Source organism: Marmota monax, unplaced genomic scaffold (genome assembly GCF_021218885.2).
Source record: "Marmota monax isolate L192 unplaced genomic scaffold, Marmota_monax_Labrador192_F-V1.1 WCK01_AAM20220418_F8-fsc00001, whole genome shotgun sequence".
NCBI lineage: Eukaryota > Metazoa > Chordata > Mammalia > Rodentia > Sciuridae > Marmota > Marmota monax.
The window spans coordinates 31,328,958-31,345,331 of NW_026693777.1; the positions used below are offsets into that span (position 1 = coordinate 31,328,958).

Sequence of the window (16,374 nt, forward strand, 5' to 3'; positions counted from 1 at the left end):
TCACCAGCAAAGGCATATATTTGTTGAAAGTGAAAGGATGAAATTGATACTCCAAGCAAACAGAAGCCAAAAGCCAGCAGGAGAAGTTATGCTCATATCCAACAAAACAGACTTTAAGCCAAAATCAGTTAAAAAAGACAGAAGGTCACTACACATGAATAAAGGAAATATTTCATCAAGAATATATAACAGAGTGGGATGCATGTCTGCAATTAGCAGTTTGGGAGGCCGAGGCAGGAGGCTTGCCACGTTCAAGACCAGTCTCAGTAACTTAGGCCCGACAACTTAGTGAAACCCTATCTGTCTCGAAATAAAAAATAAAAAGTACTAGGGATCTATCTTGGTAATAAAACACCCCTGAGTTCAATCCCAAGTACCTAATAAAAATAATAATAACAACAGCAACAACAATTATAAATATATATGCACCTAACATCAAAGCACCCAAATTTATAAAATAAGCACTAGAGGCATAAAGGGAGAGAGAGGCCCCAATACAATAATAGTGTGTGACTTCAATACTCCACTCTCACCAATAGATAGATCATCCAGACAAAAATTGAATTACACTATAGACCAAATGGATTTAACAGATATCTACAGGATATTCTATCTAATAGCTTCAGAATACACACTCTTTTCATCAGCACATGGAACATTTCCCAGAATAGATCTCATATTATTAAATCTCATAGTTCAAAAGCAAGTCTTAACACATTCAAAAAATTAAAATAATTTCTTGCATCCTAATAAATCACAATGGACTAAAACAAGAAATCAGCAACAGGCAAAACTATAGAAATTATATAGACTCATGGAGATTGAACTTTTGAATGAATAAAGAGTCATGTCATTGAGGATTTTAAAAACCAAATATTTGTATTCTTGATGGCTGTCATTCTAACTAGAATGAGATGAAATCTCTGTAATTTCAATTTGCATTACCCTAATTGCTAAAGATGTTGAACATTTTTTCATATATTTGTTGGTCATTTGTACATCTTCTTTGGGGTAGTGTCTGTTTATTTATTAATTGAGTTGTTTGTTTTTTGGGTGTTAAGTTTTTTTTAGTTCTTTATATATTCTGGGTATTAATCCTCTCTCAGGAGAGTAGTTAATAAAGATTTTCTCCCACTCTCTTGGCTCACTTTTCACATTCTTAATTGTTTCCTTTGCTATGCAGAAGTTTTTCATTTGATGCCATCCCACTTATTAACTCTTGGCATTATTTCCTGAACTTTAGTGGTCTTATTAAGAATGCTGTTGCTTGTGCCTACATGTTGGAGTGTTGACCCTACGTTTTCCTGGAGTTGCATAGTTTTTGGTCTAATTTATACATAGACAATGGAGTACTAGTCAGCCATAAAGAAGAATGAAACCATGTCATATGCAGGAAAATGGATGGAACTGGAGGTCATCATGTTAAGTGAAATAAGCCAGACACAGAAAGACAAATATCAATGGCAAATTCCTCTCATACATGGAATCTTCAAATAGAGAAATAAAAGAAACAATGACCTCACCTAGAAGTAGAAAAGGGACCAATAAAGAAGAAGATGGTGCCTGGGTGTTGGGGGATAAAACAGGTGGCAAGAGATGGTAGAAGGGAGGGTGGACATGATCAAAGCAAGATACACACACACACACACACACACACACACATATATATGCATATATACACATATGTATATATATAAAAATGTCCAGTGAAATGCATTGATTTGTATAATAAATATGCATTAATAATTGTAACAATTTGAAATTGAGATTTATGTTTATGAATTCAAAGATTCAAAATTTTTAAAATGTCAATTACCACAGAAGTTATCATTAGAACAAATATAAATACTAACAAAAAATTTATGTACATTTCAGAATGAGCTTGGGTATGTTACTTCAATTGCTCTGTGCCTCTGTTTCCTCGTCTGAGAAATATGGGTAACAGCTGTGTTTATTACTATTCAAGATTATTATGGGGATTATACATACATAATAAGTATAATAAGTGTTCAAAACATTTTTAGTTATTATAATACATGTCCAGTACCATGATAGAATTAAAAACATGTATGAAATATTTATCCTTTTTTAAGACTCTGATCAAGTGTACTTTCCAAAACTTCTGAAAGAATAATCCTTCCTTCTTCCTAAACTTTGGGTAAATTCCTATTTTAGCCTTTATTATATTGTTATCTAGAGTGTCTTGGAAACTCTTTGGAGGGCAGAAATAAGGTCTTATTCATCTTTCTTTCTTGACCCTCCTCCCTTCCCCCTGGCCTGCAAATACAAATGCATGGCCCTTCGGCTAGAGCTTGGAGCTTACAGAGTGTAGAATAAATGTTTGTTAAATGGAACTGAACTGAATTGACATGCAAAGTCTGGGCCCAACCCAGGAGAAAAGAGAATGAGAGAGCAAGAGGAAAACTCAGAGCTGGCATTTGTCATTCAGAAACAGTGTTATCTCACTTACATGCATTGAATGAAAGGCTCTTGACACTGTGGAGTTTGTGGCTGAAAGACAACAAAAGCTTATTGAGGCTATTGAGGTGCAAACAATCCTTTATGAAATATGTACTGGCCAGCCTTCTGACTTGTAGGAATCTTGGCCCCCAATTTCAGTCCATGCCAAACTGAGATCTCAGAGAAATTTTTGATAAAGCTGTAGCTTGTGCAGCTTTCCTTCTGCAAATTAGTGTGAACTAAAGGTAACTTTTCAAGTGACTCTACTGTGATTCCCCAGTGCATAAAATTCATAGGGGTTAAATTCGGTAAGGACTTGTGGAGCTTTGGTCTCTGGAAGCTTGACCAAAGTCATGGAAATCAAATGCAATCAGTGGTGCTGGCATAAATCCCAAGGGTCAGTTAGGAGAGTCCCGTTTGTCCTGCAGTATAAACACACGTACACATATGCACACACACATACTCTCAAACACACACAAGTCGTTAACACATACACATTCTCAAACACACTCTCAGATTTATCATCTCAAACATTGATACACAGGTACTCACAACCCACATACACACAGACACACACACTTTTCTAATAATCACTTCAGAAATTGCACGAACAGATCTTTTGAGCAGTAATCATGAATATCTAGAAACTGGCTTCTGTTCTGCATATAATAGTACCAGTACTCAGGGCTTTGTGTTTGGCCTCTAGACTTGTTCTCATCTTCATATTAGTCTGTCAGGATCTCCTGCAAAATGAAAATTCCTAGCCCTGCACCTTCTGAGGGTTTGGCTCAGCAGGTCTGCATTTGTCAGCCAGATCAATAATAGCCGATCTAAAACCCTTTGGATCTAATGGCTCTGTTTTGAGGCCTACTATATCCACCTATGTTTTATCATTGTACCAATAAAACCTCAAACATCAAACTTTGAAGTCTAACTGCAGCCTGGCCATCTTCACCTGGAAGGCCCTAGTGTGCTTCCCACATTGGCATCATAAGGGCCTTGTTTAAGAATGGGTCATAGCTGGGTGTCATGGCACACATGCCCATAATCCCATCCACTATGGAAGTTGAGGCAGTAGGATCGCAAGTTTGAGATCAGCCTCAGCAATTTAGGAAAACAAACAAACAAACAAACAAAAAACAAAACAGGATCATCCTACACATTTGTGTGTGAAATGAGAGCAGACAGCTCATTCCCTTGTTGTAGCTGTTCATGAATATATATAGCACAGACTGCGCACCCCGCCTCTGAAATGCTTGGAACAAGTTCTGGATTTTGGAGCCTTTTGGATTTTGGAGTTTGAGATGAGAGATGCTCAACCTGTGTCTCATTTTATCTCCGCAGAGTGGGCACTCAAACCCAATGCAACCTTCTTTCTATTTATTTTTTATTGTTTTGGTACTAGAGATTGAAATCAGGGGTGCTCTACCACTGAGCTACATCCTCGGTGCTTTTGACTTTTTATTTTGAGACAGGGTCTTACTAAGTTGCTGAGGCTGGGATTATAGGCTGTGAGCACCACTGCTCCTTGCAAACCCAATTTTTGTGATGATGCCACACCTAACATGTGTCTGGCTGGACCTCAGTTGTCTTCACTGGCTGACCCAGAGTCTCATCAAATGAAATCTTCATAGCAGGTGATATTAAAGTACTTAGCAACCAGTAGAGCACGTACAGGCCTTTTCAGGACTGATGCAGATATGTGGGCCCTGAGGTTGTTGCCTGAGTGCAGAAGGAGAGTGTCCTGCTCACTCCCTGCCCCACCCGCTGAAAATGGCATAGTGTCTTTCAAGATATTATCATAGGGGACTCAAGCCCCTAATTAGGGGTGAGAAAAAGAAGCAGGAAATCACCTGCTTCCACCCAACTTCCAGAGCAAATGAGAGCAAACAGAAAATGATGACCAATCAATGCAAGTTCACTCTTTTCTTGAGACAGGGTAGAGGGCTGAATTAAAAAAATAGAAATTGTGACAACCCCTGCCCCCAAAACAATATCTCAAACTCATACTCTGACAAGTATTCTGCATTTATGAAGATGAGGAATCTAAGTGTTTTAAATTGTGACCCTCCTGCAAATCAGTGACAAATGATTACCAAATGTCAACATTATTTGGTGGTCATTACCATGCTCTTTAATTTCCTTGCTATAAAGAATTCGTCTCCTTCTAGGGCTCAGGTGCAAACACCTGAGATGAGAATGCTGGGAATGTCTGAAAGGGTGACTCATTAAGTCCCTCACAGTTTTGCCTGGATCCAGCCCAGGTCAGCTGTCTGTGACCCTGTCAGGGCCTGCATGATGCCCTGCAGGAGCAGGGGTTGACTTTGCAGATTTCAGATTAGAAAAAGCTCTGATCAACCACAGGTTCCCTTCTTTCTCCATACCTCCTTCCATCTTTCTTCATCTTTTCCAGCTGTTTTAAACTGAGTTTTTAGACTTAATATTTAATCCATATAAGTCTTACAACTCATGATTCAGTATTTTTAAAATATATTTTTAGTTATAGATGGACAGAATTACCTTTATTAATAGAATTTTTATTTACTTATTTATTTATATGAGATTCTGAGGATCGAACCCAGTGCCTTACGTGGGCTAGGCAAGCGCTCTACCACTGAGCCACAACTTCAGCACTTAGCATTTTCATACTAAGGTGAACTTTCATTTTTTTTTTAAGAGAGAGAGAGAGAGAGAGAGAGAGAGAGAGAATTTTTTAATATTTATTTTTTAGTTTTCAGCGGACACAACATCTTTATTTTATTTTTATGTGGTGCTGAGGATCGAACCCAGCGCCCCGGAGCATGCCAGGCGAGCGCGCTACTGCTTGAGCCACATCCCTAGCCCTGAACTTTCATTTTTGATAGCAGTTTCTAACTCTCCTGTTTTTCTCTTTTGGACTCTTGTCATAAGTACTCCACTTATGACTTTAAATGACTTCTGATTTAAAATCATGCCATTCTGATGTAAAAATCCCATACTTAATACAGCCATGCCTAATAACCATGCCCACAAGGTATTTAAGGTAATTGGAAATTATTTTATTATGGCTTCACTTCCCTAAAAACATTCCAACATCACTCATTGAAGTAGCTAAAATAGAAGCTTGATCTTGGAATTAATTAGGGATTAACACGGAATCTTAATTTTAAATGTATCAAAGGAAAGAAAACAATTTAGACCCCAGTATACATCAAAGGATAATTCTATCTGGCAAGGCACAATGATTTTGCAGCCGCCTAATCTCTCACCACACCCTAATGCTTCCATGGCGACCGCACCACAGAAGTCCCAACAACATATCTAGAGCAGCTCCTTCAGGAAAGGAGCTCTCCCAAAGCACTGTGTCTGGTACTTATTCAATTATGGCTATTTACAAACCCACCAAAGCTGTTGTACCCCAACAGATAATTTCCACTAGCTCAGGTTGAGGTCTCTTTGGAATGATAACCGGTGATAACTGCTGCTGAACCCTGCTTTAACATTGTGGGCATAGCCTCTGCCCTGCTTTCAGCCTCTGCAGAACAAGAATCTGGAAAGGCACAGGGCACTTGGCCAGAGGGATAAGTGAGAGGCCACAAGGAACAAGGTGAGAGAGAATTCAGAGGCCCATGACCAGCTGCATTCAGGGTTCAAAACGGTGTCAAATGTCAGCACTTCACAGTGAGATTCATATGCACATACCCTCTTCTTGTAGGCAAAAATCTCACGTGCATTTTTCTCTTTTTCACTTATTTGAAAACCTTCATAGCTGAGGAAGGGATTATGCACTAGGAGTGTTTCATTTTCAAATGTTTTTGCGGAGGCCCTGTGCCTCCCACCAACATGTCAATCACATATAGTGAGCTTCACTAGAAAAAAAAAGGTTTTCATTTAAAATTTGAGTAAGCATCATAAAATCTAGAAGGATTCAGCATGACAAATTCTGAAAGAGAGAATTCTAAGTAAAGGAACCGTCTTTAATTTAGAAATCAACCTGTACCAAAACACATTCATCCCCAATCTTGAGTCAACCTACTTATAATTTGAGACTTTGGTATAGGGAGTAGAATTTAGGGCTTTAAGAGCTAAATTTTTTATTTTATCAGAATGCAACTCACTTAAGTGTATCTTTCTTTCTGACCATATTGACTAAAAAGGGTATTTTTCTTTTACTTCTTCTCCTTTATTCTCTTTCTTTTTCTAATAAGTGTAACTGATACAAAATTTTAAAGTTGTCCCCTTTACAATTCAATTGAATTGCCTTATCTCCAAGTGCTAGTTACACCTAGTTTCCAAATACTAAGCTTTCATTCAGGTACAGAACTGAATTCCTCTTGGCAACAGAACAGGTACTGTAGAGAGTCTTTCCTTTTATTTAAAAATACCTTTGGGGGGCAACTTTCCCCTTGCTGTATACTAAAACAATTACTGAGGCCGTAAACAAAGCCAAAATCACCAAACTCTTAACAGCCAGTTCCAATGGGATGGTCCTAATGATGAAATTTCTTTTCTTTTTTTTAATCTCTTAAGAAGGGTTTTTAGTTTAAGCTGAAAAACACAAATATGTTGTTAGTGAGTGTTTTCCTGGATATAATGTATCCCTCAAAGCATTTTTCCTAAGAGGGAAATGTTGAACTTTTGATAAATGAAAAATAAACTCTTGTTTTCAAAGATAAATTATTACAATGAGAACTTTCTCTACCTTAAAAAAAAATCTAATACTAATCTTTGGCTTGGCATGGTAGAATTTTCCTAAATTGTTGGATGCATTCCATGTTCCTCAGACTTTGTTTTGGTAAAGGACAAGGGGAGCATCTCCAGTGGGTGATTTGCCATATCGTCCTTACACCGCATCCCCAGAGATCTTTAACTCTTTAAGCAGTGGCATTTAAGTCTTAAGAACACCCAGAAGTATGCCCCAGGCTTTAGCATTCTTGATTTTTTTTTTTTAAGGCCAGCTTGGGTATCAGCAAAGCAGAAAATGAATAAGGCAGGTAGTTCAATTCTGATAAGATTAGAGATCTTCTGCAAATCAGGTAAGCTGAACTGCAAACAAGTGCCCCTACTTGGGCAGAGGTGGCCTCTCCTCTTTCCTGTGTCTGAGTCTACTAAATGACAAGAAAAGTTATAGATACGCTCTTTCTCAGCAGTGAGGTTATTCTTTCACTTTTATAAACATTTTTAATTGCGTCTTCTTACCTTTGTGCATCAAAAAGAGGTTATCTAAACCCGAATGTAACTGTCTCTAGGCTATGCTGAGAAAACTGGCACAATCATCAATTTTAAGGGGGCTTTCTCATGATATAATAGACATAAGGAATGCTTGACCTTTGAAATGACACCTCAGGCCTTCCCAAAGGAAAACCTTTACTTTAAAAAGAAGAAGAAGAAAAAGAAAAAAAAAGAATAAAGAAAAGAAAAATGATTGTAGGAACATGCTTTTAAGTCCTAAAAGTCAGAATGCAATTATTCCTTCATTAAAAACTCTGCAAATTGGTCTTATTTAAAACTCTTTAATTATAAAACCAATACTTCATATTTCAGTATGATGTAAAAACCCTTAAGCTATACTGGTAAATAGAAAGGGTAATAACAAAAAATTTTGTTCGACTTTTTTTGTAATAACAAAAAAGTTTGTTTTGCATTTTGCTTGAAGTTCTGCCTATGTAAAAAGCAAGCAAGCAAACAAAAGTGTACCAGTATACCTATACCATGTTTTAACTTGAACAGTTAATGATATTTTGTTTTCAAATCAAAGTTGTATCCTATATCCTTTATAAAAAGAATTTTAAAGAAAAGCTTAGGGAAAACCATATTCCCAAAGTTAAACAGTCCTTGACTTTAAGTGGTACAATTATAGTTGATTTTTTTCCTTTACTTTTTAAATTTCTCAGTTCTCATGTTTTCTATAATAAATATTTCTCTTAAAATGTCATGCAATTTTGTGTAAATTATAAGACGATACGGGTCATACTTACCTCATTGTTGGATGTTTTAAACACCAGCTTTGGAACTCCTTCTCTTCACCACTTCTCTGCTCATCTCTGGGTTGAATTTCTCCTTACATTGGTTTTTTTCCTCCTCTCATGCCCCTCCCTCGGTGTTCTTTCTCCTTCCTCAGTCAGGATCACCTGCCCTAGAGCTAAGTGCCTAGGGTAACCCTGACAAAGAGATGAAACAGAAAAAGAAGACAGTGTGCTACACCGGGGAAGCTTCTGAGATAAGAGGCCACAGGAAGTCATGGCTAAAGCCTCATTTTACAGACAAGGGAAGGAAAGTGAGAGGGTGACTTGTTCAAGGTCATACCACCAACTTGCAACAAAGTGGGATTAGAACCCAGGACCAGTACTTACAAATTGAACCTGTGATGGAGCCAAGAGTCCTGAGTGCTGACCATCAGATATGTTTAAGACACAAGGCACACATTTCATGCCTGAAGCTGGCTGGCAGCCCAACACCCTCCCCCTCTGCCTTTTTTTTCATCTCCCTGCCTTAGATATAGAGCTATGAGCACTGAGAAATGCCCCCTTCTTGTAAGAAGCTCAAGGTGCTAAAGCAATGAAACCAGCGACTGCAACTCCAGTATCCAGAGCAGTAGGGCACTCAGGAGCAGTGGCCACCACATCTCAAGGGGGCCACCGTCTCAGCCAGTTGTTGTCATCTATGAACTCTAGCCCGTATAGCCAGATCTTCTGATTTGACAAGAGAAGTGAGGAATTAAGATTTTTGTGTGAACTTTGCTAATTTAAATATATTGAGGTCAAATCACTTTGAAAAGCACATTTCAAGCTAGAGAAATTACTCCAGCTGGGAGCCAGAAAAGTTTCAAGCACTAATAAAAAATATGAAAAATAGGGCAGAGTTGCCTCAAAATCTTAGAATATACATGTTCTTGGAGCCTTAGTGAAAAAGGGAAAGGCAGCAGTTATCTCAAGTGCCGATGGGTAGTCTCAGAGTTTAGTAGCATTAATACATAGGCTGGGCACATGGATATAGCGGGGCACTGGCACTGGGCAACTGCTCTTCCTGTGCTTTTCATATGACATCTGGCTTTCTGTGTCTTTTTTTTTTAACATAGAAACAAGATTATCATTGTTGCATCACTGGCTTACAACCAACACACAGACCCTCCTTCAGCCCTGGTAGAAAGCTGTAGCAATGGATTGGGATCTACTTGTTGAAACTTGTATGTAACACACATGGATTCCTAAAACATGTGAGCCTGAGCCTGTACCACGGTGACCATAGAAGGACATCCTTCTTGCCATGTCCAAGAAACTGCTTATATACGCCACCCTCTACCTCTGACTCTCATTTAGAAAAAAAAAGAAAAAGAAAGAAAATCCTTTCCTCACCACAGAACCTATTCATTTGATATAAATGAAATTTGACAGAACAAAGATTGAAAGCATTTTCTTTTCAATTCAACGCATAAGGGAGAGCACGCCTGCTGGACATGGTGGTGCACCCTGCAGAGGCTGAGGCAGGAGGATTGCAAGGTCAAAGCCAACCTCAGCATAAGCGAGGCACTGAGCAACTCAGTGAGACCCTGTCTCTAAATAAAATACAAAATAGGGCCGGGGATGTGGCTCAGTGACTGAGTGCCCCTGAGTTCAATCACTGGTACCAAAAGATAAAGAGGGAGGGGGAAGAAAGGTGGGGTGTGTGTGTGTGTGTGTGAGAGAGAGAGAGAGAGAGAGAGAGAGAGAGAGAGAGAGAGAGAGAAAGTGAGCACTCCTTTTGAAATGAGGACAATGAAATTTCACCTTGGCAACCTAACCAAAGAATTGTAGGTATAATGCTTCTATGTGTTTCTATTTTCTCCAATGAGTGTTTATTGTTCTTATAATCTGGAAGGGAAAATGTTAAGAAAAAAAAATCTAGAAGGCAAATCAAACTATGTGTCTGTCTGAACAATAAACATAAAGTCTATTGAAGAGTCAGTCAGATCAACCACCAGGTAGTTTCAGAAGGCACCAAAGAAGTGGAAAGAACTTAGCTACAGTCAGCCAACCCCAGTTTAGCCTCAGCTTGCCTCCTCATCCTGAACCTTTGGACAGTCGTTCTTTTCTTCTGTTAAATGGGGATGGCGATGCCTGTGTCATGGCTACTATACAGATTAGTGATAAGCAATGTGCACATGGTAGGTTCTAGATCAATGGTCCTAGTGTCTGTGGTGATTTTGTTTACTACACCACCCACCATTGGATTGAGAGAACTGTGGGAAACCCTGGTGAACATTCAGACTCACGTGTATCCATGAGAACAAACCCTCTTGAGGTCCACAGACAGCTGAGGAGGTGTCTTGGTTTCCCCTGCTGATGCTGCTCAGGACAGCACCGTAGAATCATGTTATTGTTTGGGACCTGAACAAATTCCATGAGAAAATTTTGAGGTTATTTTTTTTTCTTATTTTGAGTATTATACTAGTTTAGAAAGAATCAGTGATTGAATTTTCAGAGTTGTTTATAACTATTTTTTTTTTGCTTCTACATCTTCAAATTTTAAAAATCATACATTCTTTTCCCCCAGGGCTCTTTGGCACAAGAACAACCTTGTCGAACAAACTTGGATCTTGTGCTAAAGATTATGACACTTTTACTAATACTTTGCGCACAGTAAATATTCAAGACATACTTTTTGTATCTGATTAAATACTCCATTGCCTGAATAAAGGCCATGGTGTAATAGAATCTGATGGAAACGTGCAAAACATATTACATTGAATGAAGCTACCTGACCCTCTAGAATTAAAGGAAATGCCAGTACCTTCAGGATCGATTCCATAAATTAAACATTTTTCCCAGCTTACTAGTAGTCTGATTGTTTTCATTTTGCAGCATTTGAATTTACAATTTACTATGCCAGCCTAATTTAAGAAACTCTATTTGGGCTAACTGGATATTTATGTTCTGATCATCTTCCAGGGCTGTCCACTACCACTGATCACCCTGAGCTCCGTCTTCTTGCTCGCAGGTGGACTTCCTGTATCCACAGTCTGCTCGCACACACTACTTCTGTCTTTCTAAAATGCCCATCTAATCCAGCTTGTGACCTACTGGATAACAACAACTAACATTTATTGAGCATTTACTATGCTTGGCACTGTGTTAAGCATTCATTATCCCATTTAATCCTCGTAAAAGTCCCACGGAATTATTCCCATTTAACAGAGAAGCAAAGGAGGCTCAGGGTGGTTAAGAAAATTGTGCAAGTAAATTGCAGATTACATTTTGGGCTTCATTCATCCACTTAATTACACATACTCCTCCCCCACCACTGCTGCAGCAACCCAATGGCAGGATGTACTAGGTGTGGTGACACCTTGGTCACATACTGTCTATTCTGTCTGGAATACTTTTGCCTACTTAGCATTCAGACAGGTCCTCTCCATTGTGAAGGCATCCCAGACATCCCTCCAATTTTCTGCTTATCCCAACATTTCCGCCACACACCTGTGGCATGTCTTGCTTTGCCATTGTTAGTTTATCTGTTTTTCTCTATTATCAAACACCATGAGCCCTGGAACTTAGCATATTGTATTTGTGTTCACTTACACAAAGCCTGGTTACCAGTAGACAACTCAATGAATGTTTACAAATGGATGAAGTGTGAGATCCTCAAGGGTCTCACTGATCTTTATATCCCCTAAACCAAGGTGCAGCACCAGGAGGTCTCCCTGAAGGGATCCACCCAATGTAGACAGTTTCTGCCAGTCACTGGCCTGAGGAACCCACTATTTCCCACCCCTTCTGCATGCCTTTCATTCTCTTTCCTGACTTTGAGCCACATAGGCCTTAGCTTGGAGTCATTTCTCATTCATCCTGCTTCTTGACCTGCCACATTTAAACAATTCGCAAGACTGGTTAGTTCTTCCCGTGAAATGCCTTCACCTGTCTCCCTCCCTTCATTGCTTATTACTACCCTCCTACTAAGGGTGGTGGGAAAGGAAAAATTTTAAGTAGGAAATGGGAAAGAATGAGGGGAAGAATTATAGTCTGGTTGCAAAGGACGCTTAAGGAACTGATTTGTAGAGCAAAATATCATCTTAGTTAGACTTACAAATTAGTAACAGGACCAAGTTTTATAAGTACACTTTACCTAAATATAGAAATGATCAATTGCATATATCTGATGATACAGATATACCTGCTAGTGATGGAGATTGTAATAGGAGGCACTACTTTGTACAGCAACCATTAGAACTTCTTCTTACTCAGTTTCTTTGATTCCAAGCACTTTCTCTTTTGTTGTCAAATAATTTCTCCTACAGCACAGTTTCAGTATTATTACTATTCACAAACCTTCCCTGGTTTCCCATTGCCCAGTAAATAACAAGTGTTTTTTTGCTTTTGTTTAATGTGCTGGGATAAAATCGAGGACCTCTTGCATGCTGAGCTCTACCACCTGGCTACACTTCACCTCTGCTTACTACATAAGGAACAGTCATTCCACATGTGGACTCTATGGCCCTTCACAATATAGATCCCCCTCTTTTATTTATTTATTTATTTATTTTTGGCCTTATATTCCTTAAGTCATTATTACCCCCTCTATTAATTCCTTTGGAATTAACAGAACATCCAGTGTACTCTGGTTTAAACAAACAGAGAGCTATTTTTCTCACCAAATAAGAAATTAAGAGGTCTACCACCCAAGGGCTGGTAAGGTGCCTGATGATGGCCCAAGCTCCTGTATCTCTATGGTTTTCTTCTGCTTATCACCCCATGACCTCAAGATACCCCTCCAGGAATCTCACCCACCATTCCCAGGAGGAGAAAGGAGAGACTGTGAAGGGCAAAAGTTGAAGGAAAGTGCCTGCTAATTGAGCCTGTCCTGTTTTTACGGGTAAGGGAAACACTCTCCCCGAATCCTAACCCAGCAATCTTCTGCTTATGACTCAATGACCAGAAGGTGTCACATTATGGAAGATGACCAGGGAAGGTGAAGTCATGGATGGAGGTGGCCCAGCCATCTGTAGCACTTGTCACACGCCCTGCTCTAACAGGTAGCTCCCTGTCCTTCCTTTCCATCTGCCTTCATATCATTTCCTCCACCTCCGTGATCTTTGTCCTACCCTATCTCTTATTAAAGTCCTTTCATTATTTATAGAACTGATAAAATACCACATCCTCCAAGAAGCCTCCCTTGTCTCCTTCTAAGCCTCTTCTGACAAAATGTCTCCTTCTGAGATCAACCACTGTTTGTATTTCTGCTATACATAGAACTCCTCACACTGTACTATAGTTAATTATGTGTGTTTTGTCTCCTTGTCTGTATTTTGTGGTCCTAGGGGACAGGGAGTATGTCCCATTCATCTTTGTATTTCCAAGATAATCATCACAGAGTAGGTATTCAATAAGCTTTGGATGAATGTGTGCATATTCTGCAATATTCCATTTCGAACAGAAAAGTCTGCAATACCCACACATTGTGTTGTCCATAATAGCCCTTCTGATCCAAGTTAAAGGAGAACATCTGCAGTCCTCTGTGAATATTGGCTGCTGTCTTCTGTCCCCAGCCAAGGCAGGGACATCTGTGGTGGCAACGTGACTATCTACCAATGCTTTCTATGTCCCTCTGCCCAAATGTGCAGCTGTTTCCTGGGTGGGAAAATAAGAGAACAGTAAAAATCAGACAAAATAACAGAAATTTCAGCAAGACTTGTAAGGGTATTAGATTTAAGTAAAGAACCTCAAAACTGTCTTACAGCAATAATATTAATGCCAGTTAATAGCATTTATCAAGCCCCTTATGCCATACAGTGTACTTTATATGCATCGTGCCATCAGCTTCTCATAAGAATATAATGTACTCATTGATTAGATAAGTAAACCACGGCTCAGAAAGGTTGAACAATTTGTGCAAGGTTCCATAGCTTCTAGGTGGCAAAACTGGGCAGACTCTCACTTCTTAGCACAAGTGTGTAAGGGAAGGGGTGTTAACTCTCTTACAGATGAGGAACCTGCAACCCAGAGAATTGAAGTGATTTTCTCCAAGCAGAGGAGTGCAACCATCAAGAGAATGGGCTGTGGTATTGGATTGTTTGGGTTTGAATCCTGGGATACCACTTATCTATGTGTTGGCGCAAACTGTTTCATTTCTGTGCCTCAGTATCCTAATCTGAAAAAGGAGGTTCTTGTGAAACAGTGGGAATGAAATGCACTTAAAGAGACTAGCATCAGGTCCAAAATGCATTTAGGAGTTATAGGACCAGATTGCCACTGTGTGTATCGTAGGGCAGCGATAGCACAGTATACCCGGTGCGCTGAACAGAGCAGAATTGGGTATTCAGATGTGCTTAGCTCCTTCTGGAGAAAAGAAACAAATACTGCTTTCGTACTCCCAGTGGCAGGAGTCCTCTCTCCCCAACAAAAGGATGTCTAGGTTTACCAGCCCCACCCATCAGAGTCATGCCTATGGAAACAATGGCTCTATCAGCAATTCTTCCCTCTGCCAGCTTTACTTGATCCAGAGAGTTAGCAGGCTTGTGTCTTTGAAATTGTTTTAGAAAGGGATCTTTACCTAGTTTATGCTGAGCTCTGTGGGGTGATCTATGATTGTGTAATTTCATTTTGTCTAAGCCACATTTCCTGCTATGGTATCCAGTCTCTTCAAAGGTTCCCTGATGAACCATGCCTGTTGGTATGCACACAACTTTGTGAAGACCTCTAGTATATTGAATCTAGAGTCTTAGTCCTCTCTGTAGAGTATGGTATAAGGGATTTTTTGTGATTTCTGGCGAGAGGCTAAAAGTAGAGTAGCCTCTGCCTTATGCACTTGGAAAGCTCTCTCAAGGGGATGTTACATATTATATTAAAAGTTCAAATACCATAAGACCCGTGGATGTCTGAGCCCCAGCTATCTCCGACTGCATGTGTAGGATACCCCAAGTAAGAAATGCCCAACTGAGCCCAGTCAATCTACAGAGCAATAAGAGATATAATAATTGTTATTTTAAGCCTATTTGAGATTATTTATTTTGAAGTACTGGACAATTGAGCACTCTTGATTCTCTGGAGTTTTGGGTGCAGTTATAATACATCCAAACCCAAACTGTAGATAAGGATTGTAAACTGTTTCTATTTTTTTTCTTTTCGTTTTTGTTTGTTTGTTTGGATGGTACTTGGGATTGAGCCAAAGAGAGCTCCACTGAGCTTCACCCCTGACACATTTTATTTTTTATTTTGAGAAAAGGTCTTGCTAAATGGCTGAGGCTGGCTTTGAACTTAAAATCCTCCTACCTCAATCTTTTGAGTTACTGGGATTACAGGGGTGCACCACTGTGCCTGACTTTTTCAGTTTTTATTAAATAAGATTTTATTCTGAAAATACAAGTCAGAATCCGTGGAAGTCCATATGCAAAGCTTTTATTAAATAATAGGCAGAGAACTACTATACCACCTATCACACTGCATGTTTGTCTATTTGATTGTCACCTGTCTTCCCTTTTTGAATGCAAATTCACAGGTGGTAATGATTTTGTCTGTTTCATTCTTCTCCTTGTCCTCACTGCCTAGAACAATGCTAGGCTTATAGTGGGTCTGCAGTAAATATGTATTGACTAAGGATAAAGAAGATAAATGTAATATAAATAAAATCAATGTATAGTCCAACATTAATGTAATAAGTATATCCAGTCCATCGAAAACCTGTCACATTGACTTCCTAAATAAAATTTGACATAAAATTGTTTGTGATATGGTAAGTAAAAAAAAAAAAAAAAACACCCTGGCTAAAAAAATCACTTGTAACTCAGCAAGTGATGCATAATTTCATTAAGAATTTCCAAGGGTTTTTCTGCAAAGCATGAGGCCCAAAGTATTTTTTTTTCAAACTATAGACAGTAGTTATCTCTGGGTAAAGATTCACAAGAGATTTTTTTTTTCTTATTGCCTTTAACATATTTTCTAATTTTTTATTTTAATTTAATTT

The 16,374-nt window shown here is 39.0% G+C and overlaps 1 long non-coding RNA gene across 2 annotated transcripts in view; it reads right to left on the minus strand.

The window, feature by feature from the left end:
- The window catches only part of LOC124104638 (uncharacterized), a 50,773-nt gene that overhangs the window by 16,671 nt on the left and 17,728 nt on the right, over positions 1-16,374 (minus strand). For both annotated transcript variants that reach the window (XR_006855483.2, XR_006855481.2), the window contains exons 2-4: positions 13,868-14,042; positions 10,691-10,805; positions 8,418-8,600 (exon numbers count right to left, since the gene is read on the minus strand). This is a non-coding gene — a long non-coding RNA (uncharacterized LOC124104638). The remainder of the gene's footprint in view (positions 1-8,417; positions 8,601-10,690; positions 10,806-13,867; positions 14,043-16,374) is intronic.